Here is a 25537-nt window from a genome sequence, read left to right on the forward strand (position 1 = left end):
AGTCAAGCGAACAAGAAGAAAAGCTCAAACTGGCCACCTTGTGGATCTTTCAAAAAGGATCAAGATGCTACCTATACAGAATATTTCTTTTCAAGGAAATTCTGAAATGCCACTCTGGTGACTCTATAAGCAACTCAGTTCCAGACTTGGACGAGAAGAGAAATGACACGGAAAACAGAGCTGCTGTCCTTCCATGACTTGGTTCCCAAAACGTTAGAAAATTGCCTGAATGACTACATGTGCCTTTTGCTCAAAATAAAGATGACTCAACCATTGACATGCCTTTTCTATTTTAATCATATTTTTACCTTGTAATGTATATTGAAGGGTCACAAGTACTATAAGTTTATTCCCTACTTTATAAATAAGTACTCCCCTTTATCTGTCCCAAACTTACTCCAAGTCCTGGGGTTGTAGAAAAGGTAAATTCTCACATGCCTTATAAAAATAAACCTATAGTTCTGTGATGAGGATTGTTCCAAAGCACAATCCTAAACCCCAAAACATTGCAGCGTATGTTGAGAGGGAGAAAAAAAATTATAGTACAAATTACAGTAGGGGGACAAAAACATCTTACATTTCTCTGTAAAACATCACAAATTAAGAAATCATGAGCAATGTTTTCCCATCTCCACTGAAGACCAAACAAAAGAGAACGAGCATAAACAGGAGGAACTATTTTAGATAAAAACATTCCTGGTGAGGAGGGATTTCAACCAACCAACTAACCACACTAAACTGGTCTATTACTAGAAGCAACTTTTAAGGGGAAGAAATCTTTTCTGGAGATTTGAAAATGTTGACAAGAATTTTTATCTTTCTGGATACTTTACTGACCAACTTGTGGGTAGAAGAGGGGACAACATTTCCCATTTTCAAATTGGAAAATGTGGAATATTTCCATTTCCAAGCTGAGTTTTAATCTGGACTTTAATAACCATTTCAGACTCAAACCACTGAGCTTCTTGTCTCTAAATGTTAATGACCAGCATTACCAAGACATGCTCCCAGTTCTGCATCAGGTAAATGTCAGTTTGATCAATGATGAGAAGCTCAATAGAAGACAGAAAGTCAAAATCTCTCTTCTTCTCTCCTTCTCCACCAATGATGGTCCTCAAGCCCAGAGGGGAGGCAATGAGGATGTCTGACGAATAGAAGGGGGCATAAAGTCGGATGCTTCTCTGCAGTATTGCCACTCCTATACACAAAACAGCCAAGCACACATCAGTTCATGAGTCACCACCAAGCCATTAGCTTCCACCCTCTCAAACTGCAGCCTCCCCTTGTACCTTCCACATCTTCCCCTTTGCATGTAATTGTGCTCAAACTGCTTTAATTATTAAAATCATCATCGTCATCATCATCATCCCTCCTTTGCATCTACGGTCCCTTCTAGCTCCCACCCTCTTCTTTTCCTTCACTGGCAAACCTTCCAAAACATTATCTCTACTTTAAAATCTCCCACTCACTCCTTAATGCACTGCAATCTGCCTCTGAGTCTCAGGACACCACTGAAATGACTCTTGCCAAGGTCACCAACAGCTCTCAGTTACCAATTCAATGGCACTTTAGTGTTTCTTGTCATGAATGCATAAGCACACCCTCCTTGAAATGTTCTTTTCCTTACTGGTGGTTTCTATCACTTTAACACTTACTTCTCCTATTACTGACCTGGTCCTTATCTATTTTTCCATATTCAAAGAGCTCTTCAACAAATCCCTGGATTCACCCACAAGTTCTCTTTCACTCTACATAAAGCTTTGGATAAATATATTCACTAATTATGGCTTTAACATTATCATCACAAAAATTTATATTTCCTGCCCACATCTCTTTCCTAAGCAACAAGTAGCAGTCTGTAAAGAGCCCAGATCATATGTGAAGGAGATTCACTTGCTAATCTTAAAGCATCTACCAGAGGGGCAGAAGTTGGCTGGGACTCTCTCTGGGGACAGAATGCTAGCAGATGCCATTTTTACAAATTCCCTCTACCTTGATGGCACTGGTGGGTGCCACTTTTTTGCACTCTCACTCTAAGTTGCTAACAGTGGTGGTGGGTGAGTACCCCCTACCCCACGGCCCTGCACTGCTTGTGTGCAGCACTGACAAACATGGACAACGAGCAGCCACAACTACCCCATCTCATGCCACTCGCAGGACACGACCCGAGGCAACAATCGCACGTAGCCCACACAGGGGACACTCCTTGAGCACCAGGCTCAGGCAGATGGGGGTGGGACTGCATTTCTAGACTCCATGGGAGTGAAACAAACAGAGAGAGAGAGTTTATAAGACGACCAAGAACTAGGAAAAAGTTAAAAATACAGTTCATCTCCCACACAGGGCCACTCCTTCAAGACGGGGCAATAACTGTTTTGCATAATACACAGAAACAAACACGGAGAGTCAAGCAAAATGAGGAAGCAGAGGAACATGTTCCAAATGAAGGAACAAGATAAAACCCCAGAAAAAATATTTAATGAAACAGATGTAAGTGATTTATCTGATAAAGAATTCAAAGTCATAGTCCTAAAGATGCTCACCAAACTTGGGAGATGAATGAACAAACACAGAAACTCAAGAAAGAGACAAAATATAAGAAAGTTCTAAACAGAACTCACACAGCTGAAGATTATAATAATTGAACTGAAAAATACACTAGAGGGAATCAACAGCAGACTAGATGGTAGAAAAGAACAGATCAGTGACCTGGCAGACAAGGTAGTAGAAATCACCCCAACAGAGCAGCAAAGAGAAAAAATATTTTTAAAATATGAGGACAGTTTAAGGGAACTGTGGGACAACATCAAGTGTACTATCATCGGTGTTAAGGGGTCGCAGAAGAAGAGAGAGAAAGGGGCACTAACATCCACATTATAGGGGTCCCAGAAGGAGGACAGAGAAAGAAAGGGGCAGAAGAATTATCTGAAGAAATAATGGCTAAAAATGTCCCTAACCTGGTGAAGGAAACAGACATTCAGGTCCGGCAAGAACCAAGAGTCCCAAACAAAATGAACCCAAGGAGATTCATACCAAGACACATTATAATTAATATGTTAAAAGTCAAAGGTAAAGAGGGAATCTTAAGCAGCAAGAGAAAAACAACTAATTACAGACAAGGGAATCCCCATAAGAATATCAGCTGGGGTGGGATGGGGAGAGTGGGAGGGAGGGAGATGCATGAGGGAAGGGATGTGGGAACAGATGTATATGTATGACTGATTCACTTTGTTATAAAGCAGAAACTAATAAAAAAAAAAGAATATCAGCTGATTTTTCATCAGAAACTTTGTGGTCCAGAAGGGGATGGCATGATATGTTCAAATATGCTGAAAGGAAAAAACTTCCAACAAAGAAGGAAGGAAATAATAGAAGTCAGATGAGAAATACTGAATAAATGAAATGGAGACAAAAAAAAAGATCAATGAAACTAAGAGCTGGTTCTGTGAAAAGATAAACAAAATTAACAAACCTTTAGTCAGACTCAATAAGAAAAAAAGAGAAGGGGCCCAAATAAAATCAGAAATGAAAGAGAAGTTATAACTGACCCTACAGAAATACAAAGTATCATAAGAGACTACTACGAACAATTATACACCAACAAGTCAGATAACCTAGAAGAAATACATAAATTCCTAGAAACACACAATCTTCTAAAACTGAATCATGAAGAAACAGAAAATGTGAATAGATCAATTACTAGTAATGTGATTGAATCAGTAATCAAAAAACTCCCCAAAAACAAAAGACCAGGACCAGAGAGCTTCATGGTAAATTCTACAAAATATTTAAAGAAGATTTAATACCTATCCTTCTCAAACATATTTAAAAAAACTGAAGAGGCGGAAACACTTCCAAACTCATTTTATGAGGCCAGCATAACCCTGATACTGAAACACCACAAAAAAAGAAATGTACAGGCTACTATGCCTGATAAACACAGATGCAAAAATCCTTGACAAATTATTAGCAAACTGAATCCAGCAATACATTAAAAGGACCATACACTATAATCAAGTAGAATTTATTCCAGGGATGCAAGGATGGGTTGACAAAGTGGGTATAGAGGGAATGTATCTCAACATAACAAAGGCATATACGATAAACCCACAGCTAACATCATATTCAGTGGTGAAAAGCTGAAAGCATTTCCTCTAAAATCAGGAACAAGACAAGGATGCACACTTCTGCCACTTTTATTCAACATAGTATTAGAAATCCTAGCCACAGCAACTAGGCAAGAAAAAGAAATAAAAGATACCCAAATTGGAAAGGAGGAAGTAAAACTGACTATTTGCAGATGACATGATACTTTATGGAGAAAACCCTAAAGACTCCACCAAAAAACTGTCAGAACTAATAAATAAATTTACTAATGTTGCAGGATACAAAATTAACAAAAATCTGTTGTATTTATATACATTAATAATGAACTATTAGAAAGAGAAATTAAGAAAACAATCCATTTACAATAGCATCAAAAACAATAAAATACCTAGAAAAAATCTAACCAAGAAGGTAAAAAACTTGTACTTGGAAAACTACAAGGTATTGATGAAAGAAATTAAAGATGACAGAAACATGAAAAAATACACCATGCTCATAGACTGGAAGACTTAGTACTGTTAAAATGTCCATACTGGACACCAAGAGGGGAAAGTGGGGGTGGGGGTGGGGGTGTGATGAATTGGAAGATTGGGACTAACATGTATATACTAATATGTATTAAATGGATAACTAATAAGAACCTGCTGTATAAAGAAATAAAATTCAAAAAAAAGTCCAGACTACCCAAAGAAATCTACAGATTTAATGCAATCCTTATCAAAATACCCATGACATTTTTCATAAAACTAGAATAATCCTAAAATTCGTACAGAGTTGCAAAGGATCCTGAATAGCCAAACTGATTATGAGAAAGAAGAACAAAGCTGAAGGTATAACACTCCCTGATTTTAAACTACACTACAAGTCTACAGTAATCAAAATTGTACGGTAATAGCACAAAAACAGACACAGATCAACAGAACAGAGAGCCCAGAAATAAATCCATATTTATATGGTCAATTAATCTATGACAAAAGAGACAAGAATATACAATGCAGAAAAGACAGTCTCATCAACAAATGGTGATGGGAAAACTAGACAGCTACATGCAAAAGAATGAAAGTGGATGACCAGCTTACACCATCTACAAAAATCAACTCAAAATGGATTAAAGACTTGAACATAAGACATGAAAACCACAGAACTCCCAGAAGAAAACATAGGCAGTAACTTCCCTGACAACAGTCTTAGCAATATTTTTTTGGATCTGACTCCACAGGCAAGGGCAATGAAACCAAAAATAAACAAGTGGGACTACATCAAACTAAAAAGCTTGTGCACAGCAATGGAAACCATCAATGAAGAAAAAGGCAATCTACTGAATGGGAGAGGATATTTGCAAATCTAGTAAGGGGTTAAGATCCAAAATATATAAAGAACTCATGTAACTCATTATCAAAAAACCCCAAACAGGGCTTCCCTGGTGGCGCAGTGGTTGAGAGTCCGCCTGCCGATGCAGGGGATATGGGTTCGTGCCCTGGTCCGGAAAGATCCCACGTGCCGCGGAGCGGCTAGGCCCGTGAGCCATGGCCGCTGAGCCTGTGCGTCCGGAGCCTGCGCTCCGCAATGGGAGAGGCCAAAACAGTGAGAGGCCCGCGTACTGCAAAAAAAAAAAACCGCAAAAAAACCCCCCCAAACAATCCAATTAAAAAATAGCAGAGGGGGCTTCCCTGGTGGCGCAGTGGTTGAGAATCCACCTGCCGATGCAGGAGACACGGGGTCGTGCCCCGGTCCGGGGGGATCCCACATGCCGTGGAGTGGCTGGGCCCATGAGCCATGGCCACTGAGCCTGCGCGTCCGGAGCCTGTGCTCCGCAACGGGAGAGGCCACAACAGTGAGAGGCCCGCGTACAGCAAAAAAAGAAAAAAAAAGCAGAGGACCTGAATAGACATTTTTCCAAAGAAGTCGTACTGATAGCCAACAGTCAAATGTAGAGATGCTCAACATCACTCATCATCAGGAAAATGCAAATCAAAATCACAATGAGAAATCAAAACTACAATGAGGTACCATCTCACACTGGTCAGAATGGCCATCATTAAAAAGTCTACAAATAACAAATGCTGGAGACGGTGTGGAGAGAAGGGAACCCTCCTACACTGTTGGTGGGAATGTAAGTTGGTGCAGTCACTATGGAAAACAGTATGGAGTTTCCTTGGAAAACTAAAAATATAATTACCATATGATCCAGCAATCCCACTCCTGGGCATATATCTGGACAAAACTATAATTCAAAAAGATACATGCACCCCTATGTTCATAGCAGCACTATTCACAATAGCCAAGACATGGAAACAACCTAAATGTCCATTGACAGATGAATGGATAAAGAGTGATACATATACACAATGGAATACTACTCAGTCATAAAAATGAACAAAATAATGCCATTTGGCAGCAACATGGATGCAACTACAGATTATCATACTAAGAGGAGTCTGTCAGAAAGAGAAAGACAAATACCATATGATATCACGTATATATGAAATCTAAAATATGGCACAAATGAACCTATCTACAAAACAGAAACAGACTCACAGACCTGTGGTTGCCAAGGTCAGGGGTGGGGAAAGGGATGGACTGAGAGTCTGGGGTTAGTTGATGCAAACTATTACCTTTAGAATGGGTAAACAACAAGGTCCTACTGTATAGCACAGGGAACTATATCCAATCTCCTGGGATATGCCATAATGCAAAAGAATATAAAAAAGAATGTATATATGTGTATAACTGAGTCACTGCCGTACAGCAGAAATGAGCACAACATTGTAAATCAACTATACCTACTCCAATTAAAAAAAAAGAAGAAGAATGTATCAGGTGGCTAGTAAGTGCTGTGATCAAAATGAAATAATATAAAATGATAGGCTGTGATTTTGGAGTTATAAATTCTTACAGCCACCATGTATAATAAGTTGCTATTAACCAAAGCACAGAGAGAAAAAAAACCACAATGAGATATCACCTCAAACCTGTCAGAATAGGTCTTATCCAAAAGACAAGAAATAACAAATGCTGGCAAAGATGTGGAGAAAAGGGAACCCTTGTGCATTGTTAGTGGAAATGTAAATTGGTGCAGCCACTATGGAAAACAGTATGGATGTTCTTCAAAAATTAAAAATAGAATCACCATACAATTGAGCAATTCAACTTCTGGGTGTTTATCCAAAGAAAAAAACCCACTAATTCAAAAAGATATATGCACTCCTACGTTCAATGCAACATTTATAATAGCCAAAATATGGAATATGGAAGCAGCCTAAGTGTCCACAAATGATGAATGGATAAAGATGTGGTGTGTACACACACACACACACACACACACACACACACAATGGAATATTACTCAGCCATAAATGAATGAAATCTTGCCATCTGCGACAACAAGGATAGACCTTGAGGGTGTCACAGTAAGTGAAATAAGTCAGACAAAGACAAATATCAATAGTATGTGATTTCACTTATATGTGGAATCTAAAAAACAAAAAAACAGATGGATAGATACAGAGAACAGACTGGTGGTTGCCAGCAGGGAGGGCGGGGTTGGAGGGTGGGCAAAATGGATGGGGGAGATCAGGAGGTATAAAACTTCCAGTTATAAAGTGAACAGGTCACAGGGATCCAATGTATGCCATGGGGAATATAGTCAATAATATTGCATTAACTTTGTATGGTGACAAACGGTAACTTTACTTATTGTTGTGATACGTTTGTAAGGTATATAGACATTGAATCACTATGTTGTACACCTGAAACTAATATGTCAATTATATATCAATTAAACAAGAGACTGATTTATCAGCTCCTTGTTGGCCACCTGCATATGTTTAAAACTAACCATAAGCTCTAATCCCCTTGCACGCACACTCCAGCCATCCTAAAGCCTCTGAATCTTAAGTCATGCCGGTTTACTCACCCTGATGCCTCCACACTTGCCGTTTCCTGTCTGAAACTTTTTCTTCCACTCTCATTGCTCCACTTTGTACCTGGCTAAATCTGACTCAGGTTTCAACTTAGTATGGATGGTACCTCCAACAGAAGGCCTTCCCTAACAGTCCTGAGCCCATTTTGAGTAAGGATATTTGCTTTAAATACTTTAACTAGAACACCCACTATCCTCTAACCGTAACACATCTCATCCCATACTGTCTGATTTGTCTTAAGGCTGGACTTGCTTAACAGTAACTTTTAATTCCATATCTCCAGCTTAACAGTGCCTGGCACATAGTAGATGCTTAATAAGTGGTAAATGGGCATATGTGACTAATAAATATTTTCCAGGAACTTTTTCAATGAACAAGCAACCAAGTACATGGGAGCTGAATGACAAACAAGCAAAAATGTGCAAAGCTGGGTGGGAGTCAGTAAGTCCAGAGTGGAGATAATTCAGGTGTGGGCACTCCACATGGCAGGCAGGAGGGAAGTCCATTACGTACAGATGCTCTAGTTTATTCATCTTCCCCAGACTGACCCACCCAGCCCCATCACCTCCAACTCCCCCAAGAAGCCCTGTAGCATTGACTGTGAGCTACCAGCTATAGGCATGCTGAGACATTTGTTATAAACATGCAGGTGCCTTTCATACGTGTCTTCACAGACACTCCATCCCATTAGCCAAGTATGTACCCCATTAGCCAAGACAAGACTCTCCCCTGGCAGACGAGTGGTCTCAAATGCGTCCTGGCTCTGCTAGGAGGCTGAGACAGTGGCCCTCTGAAAGAAAGCCTAATTCCAGGCTTCTAGCTTCCAGCTATGTGCACCTCACACCTCAGGTCCCTCAGGGTCTCAGTTTTGACAAGGAGGAATTACCAGTCCTGAAGTGGTCATCGATGTTGCCGACAAATACAGCTTCATAATCCTCAGGCCTCTTCAGGTTGGGTGGTCTCTCCTTGGGATCTGAGCCATACTCTCCATTAAACCTCTTTTTGTTGCTTACAATTATTTTCTTCTTGCTGTCGCCCTCAAGAAGACTGATGAAGAGCTGTGCCACCCGCAAAGCAGCTTCCCGGAATGGCACCACTATCAGCACCTGTGGAGGGAGTGATGGGCAGCCTTGGAGGGGCAAGGGGAAGGAAGGACAGCTCGAGGTGAGCCTGCTGGGGACCTAAGGAGCCCTCCGTTCCACAGCCCCTGGCCAAGGACCACATCCGTGTCACCCCCTTTACACAGGACCTGGCTCAGTACTGAAGGCTGAGCATCTTTCCGACCCACAGCACCATGTCCTATGGACTTCAATCTCATGGCTCCTTGGGGTGGGGGGCGCGATTCTTAAGCAGAATGTAGAAATTTTATTATTATTTTTTTTTTTTGCGGTACGCGGGCCTCTCACTGTTGTGGCCTCTCCCGTTGCGGAGCACAGGCTCCGGACGCGCAGGCTCAGCGGCCATGGCTCACGGTCCCAGCCGCTCCGCGGCATGTGGGATCTTCCTGGACCGGGGCACGAACCCGTGTCCCCTGCATCAGCAGGCGGACTCTCAACCACTGCGCCACCAGGGAAGCCCAGAAATACTTTTTGAGGTAAGTCAATGCCGTTAACAGAGGTGTCCATTAGCAAAAACCCAAGGGCATAAACACACAAAGCTCTTTGAGGACAAGAAATGTTACTCATTTCTGTCTCCTACAGAACTTAGTTCAGTATTTTGATCCGTAAGACCCAAGGAATATGCTGAACAAATGAATTAGATGTATTAAGTAGAGAATAAAGTTAGTAAGGAAAGGACTAAAGCATCATTACTTTTCTAGTACATTTCCTAGTACATTTTTCAGAAATGATGATAAAGGATTTCTGAAATAAGATGATATTTCAATGGGAAATATAGGATTCAGTTTTCCAAACATTTCCAAAAGTGCTTAATTTTAACTGTTGAGGAAAAAAAACAGAAGATGCTTAACAAATGATTACCTTCTAACTACCCTTGTGTAAACAATACAATCAATGGATATAACCCCAGTCAGATCAGGCAATTCACCAAATTCTGAATGTGATTCATGGGTAATCTACCTCATATTCTATTTTGCAATTCTAAATGGAAACAGATAATCTTATTATCCTGATGTTCAAGATTCTGAGATAGTTTCTCAGAAAGGCAACCAGCACAGCCAGAGGGGTGTAGTGATTCAGTTTGGTACAGTGCAGGGATGATGGATCAGTTTTGAAGAGGGCCAAGTTACTGTCCCGGCTGTCACACTAAGTAAGTGTCTAGGCTTTGGTTTCCCCAACTATCAAACAAGAGGGTTGGACTAAGAAATCTCTAAGAGCCATATCAGTATCAAAATCCTAAAATCCTATTAAGCCCAATAAGAAGAATCTAAGATGAGGCTTCTTCAATATAGACACAGAGGCTAAGGGGTAAGGGGGTATGGGTGGCACAGTATCTAGCTCCAGCACATCATGAAAAATGTAGACAGAATTAAACGATGTAAGCTCCCAATCCACTGGAGCTTAGGCTTATGAGCCACATAAATGTAATCATCACTTTAAGCAGTAATAATGATACAATGCAAAAACAGGGATTTTGTTTTCCAAGGTTTACATATTTATGTGGCTCAGTGAAGAGAATCCTTGGTTCTAGTCCTGTCTCTGCTACTTTTTCCCTGGTTCTCTTTAGCAAGGTCCTCTACGAAACTGGGTCTCTGTCCACAGGGGTAATATGTAGGGATTGAATAAAAGGCTCCTTAAGGTCCCATCCAGCTCTGACAATCACAAAGAAGAGATTTATAGTGGAGTGTTACTTATGTAGGATCAGGGTTTAGCTTTAAGGAGAGAATTATCATGGAGGTACCTCCTACTCCAGTTTCCAGTTAGATCTGCTGTTAGACAGTCCACTGAGCTGTCTGCAGCACTGCCGTGACATTACCTGGCCCATCTAATATGCTCATTCTTGGACTCATTCATTATTCCAGTCATTAAACCATCTGAGAACCTGCTAAGTGCCAGGACCCATATGTTAGAGCCTTACAGCCTCCTTGAGGGCAAAGTTCTGCTGCTGCCACTCACCTTGGGCCTCGTTAGCCCTTGGTCCCTGAAGTCATCATCATCACCCAACCCAAGTTTCTGGCTTCAGCATCTGCTGTTGTTGGCAAGCACCTGGGCATTGGCTTTGAGAACGTGAATTATCACATGCAGGCAGTACACGTGGCGGATCTCTTCCCCTTTCTTCAGGGCAGTCCTTTCTGGGTAGAACAGGTCCCGGTAAGAATTCATAATTAAGAAGAGCTCTTTCTGGAGGGGTGTGAAGGGGCTACTTGAATTTGGGGGACCAGAGAGGAACTGGCTGTTGGTCTTGATCCAGGTGGATTCCAGAGGCTTCTGGAGATGAAGTGACTTTAAGTCAATGTCCTTTGGGGGTTTAAAGGTTTCCAACTGTTGAAACCTGGATGAAAAGACAAGCTGGCCCAGGATGGGCCACTGTGGGAGAAATGATCAAGAACTAAGTTAGAAATGAATTATAGTACCTTACATTCATATAGTGCTTTATAATTTACCAAGGCCTTTCACAACTTACAGATCCTCTCACTTTATCCTCACAACAACCTTACAAGCTAAACACTATAATGCTCTTCTTGCAGTTTAGGAAATGCTGAGGTTCAGAGCTTATAGGATTCAGACAAACAGAGGAGAACAGAGCTAAGGGTTAGAGCCCAAGGTTTCTGACTTTAGAAACCTTGTGAGCTCTTCACTAGATCAGTGGGTCACAAACTGTCCTGTGGACCACACTGTAGGAAGTAAAAATTTACTCTAGACAAAAGAAAAGGGGGCCCAACGGTCAAATAACTTTGGTAACCACCACAAAACCTAATCCCCCTCAGGGAGAGTCACATGCAGATTGGACACTAAAGGTCCTGCTGAGTCCTGTAACAAGGACTCCGTTCCACTTCGTTTGACCCAGAGTTTTCCAAATTTACTTGGACATGGAACAAGGTTTTTGTTGTTGTTTTGGATTTTTTTTTTTTTTTTTGGAGACATATATTAGAATCGAAAAGAATAGTTATTTTGTGGAATACCAGTTTGGGAATTTTTGCACTGTAACAAAACTGCTGATCTTAGCAATAAAGAAAGGATGACCTCTGCAATAAAAAAGAATTAACTATTGATATATGCCAACAACTGGGATGAATCTCCAAGGAATTATGCTGTGTGAAAAAAAGCCAACCTGTATGATTTTATTTATATAACGCTTTTGAAATAACAAAATTATAGAAATGGAGAACAGATTAGTGGTTACCAAGGGTTAGGAATGGGGGAAGGGAGGTGGGTGTGGTTATAAAATGGCACCAGGGAAGAGGAGGGATCTTTATGGTGCTGGAAATGCTCTGTATGTTGACTGTGGTGGTGGCCAGGGCAACCTACACGTGATAAAACAGTATAGAACTAAATAACACAAAGGAGCAGGAGCAAAAGTGAGGAAATCTGAATAAGACAGGTAGGTTGTATCAGTGGAAATTTCCTACTTGTGATATTGTACTACAGTTTTGTAAGATGCTACCATTGGGGGAAACCGGGCAAAGGGCACATGGGATACCTTTGTATTATTTCTTACAACTGCATCTATAATTATTATCTCAATAAAAATTTCAATGAAACAAGGATGACCAATTCTTATGAATAGCATCAGTGGTGAAAAAAAAAATCACCGAAAAAAGAAGCAAAAACTGCTCCATACTGAATAATTTAGGTGTGAACTTATCTCAGATATTTCAAACAAATGAACAGCAGTAGCTACTGTTTGACTGAACACTTCGTACATGTCTTCCAGTAAACTAAATTACTTTATTTTGATGCAGGCATTACTGTCCCCCTCTAACAGATGAGAACAGTGAAGATTAAAAAGGTAGATTAACTTGCCTTAGGTCATGAGATAGCCCCTTGCAGACGTTGGTCTAAACCCTGGTGTACCTGTCTCCAAAGCATTCTTATCTTATTGGTCCCCACCTTCCAGCTTCCCAGTGCCTTTTCTAGCTATGCCTGTGCCTTACTGGGCTCTTCCAGTCTTCCTCTATCTTGCTCCCTATCAAGCCATCTGCCACGGGTGTGTATCATACATTCAGGGAGACCACTAAGACCCAAGACCACTGCTTTTCTCCATTTGTAACTGTGATGATGGAACAATGCTTACTTTTAGCTGGTGGGTAGTTTTGGGATTTGTGGCAACAGCCTGGATTTCTTTTTCTTTCAGTTCTTTGTTTACATGTTGTGCAAATGGATCTATTTCAGAAATAAAGAATATTAGAACACTTAGGACAAATGACAGGGATTTTCTAGTCTTCCCCTGTGAATGACATCCTGTTTTCATGATGTTGACTCATCTTTTTCCCCATCAACTTTCCCCATCATTTATCCCAGTCCAGAGCTTAAAAGTTTCTGACAGGTTCATCTCCCTAAAGCATTTCTTTAATCACATTATTCCCCACCTCAAAAACCTTTGAAGAAACTTCTTGGACTGAAATTCAACATACACCTCTAACCTACCTCTCTAATGTAATTTTTGAATTACATGGCTCTCAAATTCTTCTGCCACTGTGGCTTTCCTTCCTTTAACTGAAAATTCTATCCTCTTGTTCACCGCATTTCTATATATCCAAATAGTATCCGTTGAATGTTACCCCCTGACTCACAATAAATAACTATTTCCCAAGAGCCTACTGTGTCAGGCACAGTTCTGGCTCCAAAGAAGCCATCTCTGGTCCCCTATAGACAGTCATCACTTTCTCTCAAGTGCCCCACCCTGCCCTCAGTTATCCACACCAACACATATATGTGCATGTCCTACCTCACCTAACTAGACTGCAGGATCCCTGAGGGCAGGTTCCATGTCTGATTTAACCTGCACTGGAAGACAAATATAAATGCTCAACACTCAACTGAGGTGAACAAATTATCAAAATGGCAGGGTCAGTGCTCTGCACTGGCCACGCAACCTTCTCTTCCAGCCCCACTCATGTAAGAAGCAAAGTTAAATGACCCATTCAAAGACCCAGGTAGTAAAACTTCAAATGCAGTGCACCTTATATTAAGACCTAAGATAAAGGTGAACAACAGGAAGTAAGAATTCTAGGTGATAATATATCAATATAGACCAAACAACCAGAGAAACTTTAGGATAGTCAAGCCTCCTAATGTTTCCTCCAGGGTTTGTTTTTTTTTTTTACTTTTTTTGAGTTCAGAATGCGGTTTTTGCCCAAATTCTACCTGCTACTTCTTCCTCTTGTCTAGAATAGCTAACAGAACCAAATGAGGATTAAAATTTCAACTTCAATGGCACCGCTGGTTGAAGAATGGCACTGGGACCAAAAAAGGCAGTCAGGACACAGAATGAGACCCACCTGACTTGCCCACCCAGGCACAGGCTAAGACACAGGACCTGAGAGACAGCAGAGCCCTGCCTCAGCCTACCACAGGCTTGTCTAAGTAACAGTCGTGGGGACAGAGGCATGGCCCAGTGTTCTGTATCTTGACTTTGGCGATGACAATATAGATATACACATTTGTCAAAACTTACCGAATTATATACTTAAAATGGGTACACCTTGTTGAATGTAATTCATACCTCAATAAAGTTGATTTTAAAGTTAAATTAAAAAGTCGCCTATGGGGACTTCCCCAGTGGCACAGTGGTTAAGAATCCGCCTGCCGGGCTTCCCTGGTGGCGCAGTGGTTGAGAGTCCGCCTGCCGATGCAGGGGACATGGGTTCGTGCCCCGGTCCGGGAAGATCCCACATGCCGCGGAGCGGCTGGGCCTGTGAGCCATGGCCACTGAGCCTGCGTGTCCAGAGCCTGTGCTCCGCAACGGAAGAGGCCACAACAGTGGGAGGCCCACGTACCGCAAAAAAAAAAAAAAAAAAAGAATCCGCCTGCCAATGCTGCGGAGCAACTAAGCCCATGCGCCACAACTACAGAGCCTGAGCTCTAGAGCCAGCAAGCCACAACTACTGAGCCCGTGTGTCACAACTGCTGAGCCTGCGTGTCACAACTGCTGAAGCCCGCGTGCCTAGAGCCTGCGCTCCACAACAAGAGAAGCCACCACCGTGAGAAGCCCACGCACTGCCACAAAGACCCAATGCAGCCAAAAATAAAGAGAGAGACTGGGGAGACAGGGTGGAGCTTTCTGGCTTCTGAGGTGCTTCCTGGTAATAAGGACCAATCAGATTAGCCACTGCCGGGTCTCACAAATCTGTAAAATTACTGCTTCAGTAAGGAAGAGCAAGTGAAGGATAGAGAGAAAAATGCAAAGTACTTTTCTCCTCTTTCTCTCCCTTCCCTGCTTGGGGAAAAAAATCAGAAGTGTTCCCCTGACCCCAGCTGTGGATCGTGAGCTTTGAGGAACTGGCCTTCCCTGCTATCATTGTTCAACTGTTTGTCCTCATGAACAGCCGCGCCCACTCGCAACACTGCCTAACCCTGAAAAACACAAAAGATCTTGGAGAAGCATTTCTTTCCAGCTCTACATCTAGCTGCTAAACTATCTGTTTCTATTACTGCTCATTCCAATAACAAGAGATTTAACAGGTATTAGACCACAACCACCCATACTAAGCACCAGCTGAATTCAAACAACATGAGCTGTGCTCTGACCTTGTGATGCTTTCAGAGAACAGTTGCCTCCTCTTTCCTCTTCGAGAAAGTTGGTTTCTAGGCTGAAGAGTGACTCATGTTTTGCATCTGTAAACTCCTCTGGGGATTCCTCTGCTGTGCCAGGTGGCCCGTGCCCATCTTTTCCCTTAGGGTCAGCAGGTAAGGCCGCATGTGCAGTTTTGATAAAACATTTTGTGAAATTATTTACTACTCATAAATATAATTACACTTCTGTTGACAAATGAAATCTAATTCCTTAGGCTATCATTTACTTTTAAGCAAATTCAGGTAGAAGACATAAGTTTCAAAACTGAGCTTGACTGCTGACCTAGTACATGTAAAGATGTTCAAATCAGCGTTGATATAACAAATAACTAGAAAAAATGATTTTATTTCTATCGAAGGGGTACTAATTAAATTACCACATATTATTTACAATGGAATACTATGTGATTAAGCTAATGTGAACCCACAGTTACACACGTTATATCATTAAAGAAAAAAGTAACTTACAGAAATGTATGAGGCCATTATGCACATAAACACAAACATATATTCACTCATATATCCATAAAAAAGTAGTCTGGAAGGTTCTATAAAATGTTCAAGGTGTTCATCCCAGGGTGGAGGAGATACACATTAACTATATTACCCTCTTAAATTTTTAAAGTAAATATATATTACTTTTTTTTTTTTTTTTTTTTTTTGTGGTATGTGGGCCTCTCACTGTTGTGGCCTCTCCCATTGCGGAGCACAGGCTCCGGATGCACAGGCTCAGCGGCCATGGCTCACGGGCCCAGCCGCTCCGCGGCATATGGGATCCTCCCGGACCGGGGCACGAACCCGTATCCCCTGCATCGGCAGGCGGACTCTCAACCACTGCGCCACCAGGGAGGCCCATATATTACTTTTATAATTTAAAAAACCGAACTTTTCATTTTTAAAAACCTAAAACATGAAAGAAAACTGGAAAACCAACAAAATTTAAAAAGTCCCTAAGTCTGAGGCAACGATTTTTTTATCCGAGTACAAGTGATGAATGAAAATACTAAGAATGGTGTGTGACACCTTAAAGTATAGAAAAAAATACAGTAAGGCAAATAGGCATTAAGATAACAGAATATAAAAAGTTACCCAGATATATTCAGACAATGGACTACTATTCCAGTAATAAAAAGAAATGAATTACTAATATGAACTACACGGATGAGTCACAACAACATGAGGAGCCAAAGAAGCCACATGCAAAAGGGTACTTATTGTGTGCTTCCATTCATATGAATTTCTACAATAGGAAACACTAATACATAGTGAAAGAAAGCATGTCAGTGGTTGCCTGATGCCAGGCCTGGGAAACTGACTGTAAAAGGACAAGAAGGAACTTTTTGCAGGTATTGGAAGTGTTCTGTATCTTGACTTTGGTGATGACAATATAGACAGACACATCTGTCAAAACTCATCAAATTAAAATGAGTACACCTTGTTGAATGTAATTCATACTTCAATAAAGTTGATTTTAAAGTTAAATTAAAAAGTCACCTATGGGGACTTCCCTGGTGGCACAGTGCTTAAGAATTCACCTGCTAACGCAGGGGACGTGGTTTCAAGCCCTAGTCTGGGAAGATCCCACATGCCGCAGAGCAACTAAGCCTGTGCGCCACAACTACAGAGCCTGTGCTCTAGAGCCCGTGAGCCACAACTACTGAGCCCGTGTGCCACAACTACTGAAGCCCACGTGCCTAGAGCCCACGCTCCAAAACAAGAGAAGCCACCACAGTGAGAAGCCGGCGCACTGCAACAAAGACACAATGCAGCCAAAAGTAAATAAATTAATAATAATTGAAAAAAAAATAAGTCTGTCTGAGTGAGACAGAGTTCCTTTAAGCTTTCAGTCCCAGCTCTTCTCTGAAGCCTCCCCTCATGTACCCTGGCAGCATGTGGCCACTTTGCATCTCTTTAACACCTTATATTTATCGGTTCCATTCAGATTTGATGCTTGAAAACTTTTGTATATTTGATGTCTATCTTCCATTAAACTTGGTTCCTCTAAGGCAGGAACAATCATCTCTTTCATAAATTGAGACCATTACAAAAACAGAATTATGTTCCCTTTCCTCTCAATCAGGGGAATTTGGAGTAGGGTTGATGAAATCCTGGAAATCATAAGCAAAAATGTCATTTCTGCATTTTTATGGCCAGAGGGTCCTGTGTTTTCATCAGATTCACAGAGCCCAACAATGTTAAGAATCTCTGCTTTGAATCCATGTGCTTTCACCCAGCTCTATGGTACAAGGCACCCTGCCCCTGGGGCAATCTGTCTGTGGTCCCTGCAAAGATGATAAACCCACATCAAAGACACTTACTCTTCTGTATGTCAGTAGACTCTACTGCCATCTCTTCCTCCACAATGATGTCACTATCGCCGTCTTCAAGATTCATTTCTGTCTCATCTATAACACGGTCTTCTTCCTCTTCCTCCTCCTCATCTTCCTTGGAAACATCCTTTAACGTGGCAAGTAGTCTGCTGTAACCAGAAACTTGTTCTGGTTCACTCTATGCTCCACTTTCAGAACTTGAAGTATCTAAACTCTCTGACTAAAAGGAAAATGGGGATTTTAAAAACAAAAATTATATTGTTCTTGTTGCTACCCCACGACTATCATCAGGCCCACAGTGGAACCAAGTTCAGACTTTTCTAAATAAAAACTAGCTTTTCTGCAAATATGCAATCCTATCTATTCAACCAAACCTAGCACCAAATTTGTTTAAAACAGCTAATCTAGCTATGATTCTAGAAGCTCTTCCTCTTCTTTGAACTGCTAATGTTCCACATGGGAAGACAGCAAACTAAACACATGGAGCTTTAGGTTATAAGGCGATCTAACCTATGTGTCAGACACTTGGCACCTTTAAAGGAGCAACAGGAAAACTTACAACAAAAAAGTGTGCTTTATTTCTGAGTCTGTGGTAATGAAATAAGACCTTTGATGGTTTTGCACTCTATTTTATGTTAAGCAAACATGACATTCCCTCTTAGGATTCACCAAGAGCCCTCTGGTAAGCCTCCTTAACAGGTTCTAACAGGCTAATCTCTCAGGACAGTTTCATACTCTATACTATATTAGTTATCACAAGGGCATCTTAACAGACGTCTGCACTTAAAACTAAGCAATATTACTAAAATATAGCTTACATCTAAAATCAGAAAGAATGGAAATGTAGCCAAACATTATTACCATATATAATCTTTAAAGTAACAGTCCAGAATCTACTATCATAAAGAAGGTATAAAGCATTACCAGTTGACAAGTCTGTGGTTTTGCTTCCTTTCTGGAAACCCTGAGAAGAAACAGGCAATGTTAAACTTTAACTACTAGTATGTAGCAATCAGGAAAAGCCTAATGATACAACTTTAAATGAACATGGCAGACTATACCGTTATAAATACATTATATCTATTGTCAAGTAAAAACTCCATATGCATTTGGACAGGTTTTGTAAGGATATGCCAAATAGATAATAATAGACGAATGAAAAGGTCTAACAAGACCACATGAGAAATACTACAGTCACACAGTAACAGGCTCTCATCCAAAAGATGGGAAATTTTGGCAAATAAAAGCCCTCGGGGTTCACCTTTTCTAGCAAATTTCTTAAGTAGACTATCCCTCTAACTGTTGATAAAGCAACCCAAAGGGGGTGGGATGAGCACTAAGATCATCACTGAGCGTCTGGACACTTATAGAGGAACCCACAACTACCCAAACATTAGTTTCCTCGTGGTCGTTGAATAGATAGGTGATGTCGAGGGTCCCAAGCAATTCTTTTTTTATTTTTTTTAACTTATTTAATTTATTTATTTTTGCCTGCTATGGGTCTTCGTTGCTGCGCCCGGGCTTTCTCTAGTTGCGGCGAGCGGTGGCTTCTCTTGTTACGGAGCAGGGGCTCTAGGCTCGCGGGCATCAGTAGTTGCACCACCCTGGCTCAGCTGTTGTGGTTCGCGGGCTCTAGAGTGCAGGCTCAATAGTTGTGGCGCACGGGCTTACTTGCACCGCGGCATGTGGGATCTTCCCGGACCGGGGCTCGAACCCCTGTCCCCTCCGTTGGCAGGCGGATTCTTAACCACTGCGCCACCAGGGAAGCCCCCAAGCAATTCTTTAAAAACATATCAAACGAAAACAAGCTTATAAAATCTCGGCCCAGTCGCCACACAGGAGGCGTGCCGTCTAGCATAAAACTACAGGCTCAACAAAGAGTAGGAAGACCGGTGAAGAACCCCATCTCAGGCGGGAAGCCGCCAGGACCCCCGGGCGAGCTAGGCCGGCGCCGGGGCAGCGTGAGACGCGGCGGGAGCTGCCCTGTCACTACCCCCGGGGCACCGGCGGACCAAACGCGGGGACACGCGGGCTCCCACCGGGAAAGGACGCCGGCAGCGCCGGTCCCAGCCTTGCCTCTCCATACGTGTCATAGAAGGGATGCTCCTCGCCGAAATCCCTTAGATGATGCTTCTGCTTTTTAGTTAGGGAGCTGAGCAGCTGGCTCTGGCTCCGGCTCCGGCTCCGGCTCCCGCGTTTGCCCATGAGGAAGACGGCAAGTCAGCCAACCTCCAAGAATCGCGTTTTTCACCCGGAAGTAGTCTCGTCAACCCACTCACGCGGGATTGCCAACGGCGCTTTACGGCGGAAGCAGGGTGCCATAAAGCAGACCCGCTTTACGTCGCGCTTGTATGACAGGCGTTAGAACTTCCTGTTTCCCATTCCGCCCCCTAGCGAGGCTCTTTGGAAGCACGTGCACGCCTGCGCAGCTTTCTCTGAGCCCCGTAAGGCAGGCAGGCAGGCAGGGAGGCTTCGGGCTTCCCCAGGTGGGTAAATGGGTGGGTGTACTTTGTGCGTCTGTTTTGGCTGTGAGAATCAGCCTGCATAAACGTGTAGTAACTGAGATGGTTGAATGCAGTGCCTTTATATTATGCCATAATACAAATACCAACTAACATTTAAGGCTGCCGGTGCATCTCAGTTCATCCTCACAACAACAGTAAACAAATAGGCCTTGTTAATGAGCCTGATATTGGAGATGAGAAAGCTGATGCTTACAAAAGGTTACATACACACTAGCAAGAGAGGAGATGGAAACCTAATTCTCTCTGATGCGACCACAGGCTTTTCCCACTAGGATCTGCCACATGCGTGTGCTATGTGAAGAATGAGGATGCAAGGCTGAGATTCCCGCCCTTACCCTACCCCCTCATTTTCTGAAAGGATTGCAAGGGCCCTTGGTAACACATCTGTTCTGGCATTTTTCATGTTATAAAAGCAAAAACACATCCAGAGAGGTAAAGTGACTTTCCTAAATCACCCGGAGAGTCGATGTTAGAGAAAGCAGTAAAACTCAATCAAGTGTCTCAAAACTGAATTGGGGCAAACTGGGATGGAAAACTTTTAAAGGGTAAGTAACTTTTCTATATCTGGGTCGTGGTGGTGGTTACACCTTGTATACAATTACCAAAATTAATCAAACTGTACCTTTGAAATTGGTACATTTTAATGCAAGTAAATAATAATCTCAATAAACAAAGAGGTAAAAACAGCACAGCTGGACTTAATACTCTAGAGACAGGCAGAGTGTGCAGGGATACTTAAAAACCACAGGATAGGGCTTCCCTGGTGGCGCAGTGGTTGAGAGTCCGCCTGCCGATGCAGGGGACACGGGTTCGTGCCCCAGGTCTGGGAAGATCCCACATGCCGCGGAGCGGCTAAGCCCGTGAGCCATGGCTGCTGAGCCTGCGCGTCCGGAGCCTGGGCTCCGCAACGGGAGAGGCCACAACAGTGAGAGGCCCGGGTACCGAAAAAACAAAACAAAACAAAAACCACAGGATAAACATAGAGACACTTTGTTTCTAATAGTAACTTACAATGTCAATCATAAACCACAGAATTCACCTGAATATTTAAGGTAAAATAGGAGCCATCAAAGAGTGTTCACTGCCTCTGCTATTAGACGAGCGTCTGTGAGAGAATTGGACCTTTGTCCAATACCATGTCACACCTATACAAGTCGCACTACAACTATTCAAATCCTAGTTTTCTCCTTCTGGGGACCATCTACTCCTAATTAGATGCTGGGAGCTTAGGGTGGGGTAGGGAGGCAAGGGGAGGGAGGATCAAGAAAATATGCAAACAGCAGGTAGTGCCAGCAGACGGCCCAGCCAAGGAACCCAGAAACAAACACACATCTGTCTTCTGTCTCATTTCAACATAAAAAGTACAGTCACTTACCTAAACAAAAGGCTGTTTGCAAATGTCATCATACATACTAAGTCACTAACCACAGTATAACCTGGCTATGACAATAAAGTCATACAATGTTTTGTCTCCTCCCACCCTATTCCAAGTGCCCCAGCTTCACCCCCCCAGAGGCAACCAGTTTCTTGGTGTTCTTCCAGAGTTCTGCTATAAAAAGCTATACTCTTGAGCACTTGATGTGACTCTTTACTCTCTCCTGCTTTCCATGGCATTGTAGTCCTATGGACAGGTCTAGACTGTTCCCAGGTTCAGTCACAACTGTGCCCTTGCTCCACCCAAGTGGTCTCATCATTGGCTCACTGAGCCCGCTTCTGAAAATATTTATATTAGCCTTTGACAACATAAAAGGGGACGCTTTGTGAAATTTTAACCTGAGAGTTCGGAATTTAAACGTATTTTTCATGCCTCCAGTGAAAGTTCTCTTGGTAAAACCCACACAAAGAAGATGCATGTGCCAACTAGTGAAGGCCCTGGGAAAATCGTAATAAAGGAAAAATTTGTTCTTCCCTTTCTTCTTCTCACGCTCAGCCCTTCCTTTTCCCTCCTGCAGGGTTTTCTTTGCCCTTTGCCCTCAGGGACTCAGTATTTTCAGGGGTAAAAACAATCCAGGAAATAATCTTTTATACTAGTTTGTAAAGAGAGGCTGATGAATTAATGTTACTTGGGTATTTTCAATTAGGGGAGACTCCCTAGCATAACGATCTCAAGGGGTGGGAGGGGGGTGGCTGTCCCTTAAGACAAGATGGTCAGAATATTCAGAAAAGTGTTCGTTTTTCTTTATTAAAAACTTTTTCTTTGGACAATTTCAAGTATATACAAAAGTAGACAAAACAGTATAATACACTCCCATGTTCCCAACCCTGGGCTTCAATGCAAGGCCATCTTGTTTCATTTATATGCCCACCCACTACCCCTAACTCCCGCCCCTGTATTATTTTTGAAGCAAATCCCAGACATTGTATTATTTTATCTGTAAATATTTATTTATAAATATCTAAAAGATAAGGGTTTTTCTTTAACATAGCTACAATGGCACTATTTCACCTAAAAAAAGATGATAACAATTATTTAATATCATCATATAACCAGTCAGTATTCAGATTTCTGATTGTCTCATAAATGTCGTCTTTTTTTTTTTTTTTTACACTGTTAGTTGAACATGTTCTGCTGTTCTCTGTGTTTCTCGCGAATACATTGTGGGATTTAGAACTTTGATCAGATTTCATTATAGCTGATATTTTATACTTCCATCAGGAGGCGTACACCGTCTGGTTGCCTTTCATTTTGTGATGTTACCAGTCATTGGTAGTCAATGTCTAAATTCGTTAATTCATTAGAGGTCACATTCTAATTCTATCATGAGGTGATATTCTAATTCTATCATTTCTTCTTCACTTACTTGCTGGACTATTTCTATGAAAGCAAGCTTTTCCTTCTCCTAAATTTTGCTTACCCAGTGGTACTGTTTGTATAGGAAAAGCAGAAGAAATGCTTGATTCTCTCCCTTCATTTACTAATTTTCAACACAAGGAGTCAATTCACTGGATCTTCTAATGTTGACCAATCAAGTTTTTTTTTAATTTTTAGTATCATTATGAATTCATGGAATTATACAAATTGATGTGTTTTAATCCCTTGCAAATATTATGGTGTACATGATTGGGAAGAGCTTATTTGACATATAGTGATGTATTTGAAAAGACAAACTATGTCCTAATACAAACCACAGAAAGTAAACAGGAGTCTATCTGAGATTCTCAACAGAGCAGGAATGGGAAGGTGGGGAAGGAGCACAATTTGAGGATACAGATCGATCAGATGCTGGGGAAGTTTGAGTTTTGAAATTTATGTGATAATATAAGTGGTAACAAGGGCACATGTGTTCAAGATATGTTGACAGGGAGCCATAAATAATCCAAAGGTGTGACTCTCTAATTATGAAAGCTCCGACACCTCAGCTACCGATTTGGGAAGATTCTGGGGAAGGTGTGTGTGCACCCACACATCTGTCTCCTCCTAGATGCCTCAAATCAGACAGTCTCCTCCACCACATGTATGCATACACGTCTGTATACACCCCAAAGCCATCCAGCCTCTTCCTGAGAGTGCTGGCAGAAATCAGTCTCTCGCTACCTGTATAATGAAATGAGCTTGTTTATTCATTTAAAAAAATGTACGAAACACCATGTGCCAGGTGCTGTGCTAGTAGCTGAGGCTGGGGGAAAGAATAAGATCCATTCCAGCCTCTTCAAGGAGCTCTCAGCCTCATCCAGGTATGGATAAGTATGCAGACTATTACGATACACTGTGATAAATGCTAAACTGATAGATGCTGGGTGCTAAGGAAGCAGCTCAGTCAGGGTTTTGGGGCTGCTGGGGGTTGGGGGCCGGGGGGGGAGGGTCATCTGCTGCCTTTGAGCATTTGTCAGCCTGTCATGTTCATTGAACATCGGTATTGAACTTGAGATTAATCTAGATTCTAGATTTTAGGCGGTATGAGTTGTTTCAGCTGACTTCATGAACAGCATGTGTGTGTGTTCAAGACAGGGTATGAGGGATATAGGGCAACAGGAAATTAGAGAGCTGGGTAGTCATCGGATTCCACAGCGTTTATTGTGTAAGGAGCAATGAGCTTTCTAGGTGGAGCATGTTTTAGATAACGAGATTATGTCTGAAAAGAGAAAAGCTTTGTAGTGCGTTTCAATGCACTCTACATAACTTGAAAATGTAAAACACTATTATATATAGTGCCTACCCTTTCTATTCATCTGTACCCAGAAGAACTATCCATTGTCAAACCTAGAGCCTGGCATAGAGTGACCTGTAATAATTATGTTTCCTCAAGCTTATCAGAGGTTGTTTTATATTAGGCCTAGCCTAAAACTGAAATATTTTATCAGATTATATTCATCTGACTGAGAACAAGGCTAAAATGCTACACTAGAGGGGATAAAGTTTTACCTCCCTCTCTCTAGTGGAATGTTAGTGTAACTACATTCTGTTTTTCACATTTTTCTGGCAGAGGCTTAGCAGGCAAACCTTCATTCATTTATCAAACATTTTCTAAACAGTTACCGTGTTCCTGTCATAATGTTAGGCATTAATGATTTAAAAAGCTCAGACCTCAGGCTTTCCCCTTGAAAGACCTCATAGTCTAGTTGGGGGAGACAAAGCAATTAACAAATAATTATGTTGTCATGGGCTAGATTAGAAGGGTGTCTACAAAGGGTTTTAGGAACCCAGAAGATAAAGAAGCTCCTCTTGCTGTGGAGGAGAGAGGAAAGGTCATGGGGAGTTGCACAGAGGATGCACTGAGTCAGGGTTTCCTGGGAAAGAAGGTTCCAGGGAGAGGGAATAGCATGAGCAAGGTGGAAAGATGTGTTTGGAGAACTGTCTGTGGACCCTGTTGCTGAGGTGGGTGGCTGGGAGTAGAGAGGTTGGAGAGACGGACAGGTGAGGATTCAGCCCACTAAAGGCCTTGCATGCCTTGCTGAGGCATTGAGGCCCAATCCCATGTAAGGTGAGGAACGCTTAAAGGATTTCAAGCAAGGGGGTT

The 25537-nt window shown here is 41.9% G+C and overlaps 2 pseudogenes across 2 annotated transcripts in view; one reads left to right on the forward strand and one right to left on the reverse strand.

Moving 5' to 3' along the window:
* LOC309799569 (U3 small nucleolar RNA-associated protein 25 homolog) overlaps nucleotides 1–20376 on the reverse strand; it is a 29783-nt pseudogene extending 9407 nt beyond the window's left edge. The window contains exons 1-8 of the transcript XR_014296154.1: nucleotides 20141–20376; nucleotides 18979–19018; nucleotides 18043–18274; nucleotides 15680–15850; nucleotides 13224–13312; nucleotides 11105–11515; nucleotides 8917–9136; nucleotides 996–1198 (exon numbers count right to left, since the gene is read on the reverse strand). The product of XR_014296154.1 is annotated as a U3 small nucleolar RNA-associated protein 25 homolog (transcript). The remainder of the gene's footprint in view (nucleotides 1–995; nucleotides 1199–8916; nucleotides 9137–11104; nucleotides 11516–13223; nucleotides 13313–15679; nucleotides 15851–18042; nucleotides 18275–18978; nucleotides 19019–20140) is intronic.
* The window catches only part of LOC309799286 (centrosomal protein of 78 kDa-like), a 659089-nt pseudogene that overhangs the window by 292218 nt on the left and 341334 nt on the right, over nucleotides 1–25537 (forward strand). The gene's annotated exons all lie outside the window — the stretch shown is intronic.

The sequence above is a fragment of the Mesoplodon mirus genome (genome assembly GCF_964341445.2).
Source record: "Mesoplodon mirus genome assembly, chromosome: 3".
Classification (NCBI taxonomy): Eukaryota; Metazoa; Chordata; class Mammalia; order Artiodactyla; family Ziphiidae; genus Mesoplodon; species Mesoplodon mirus.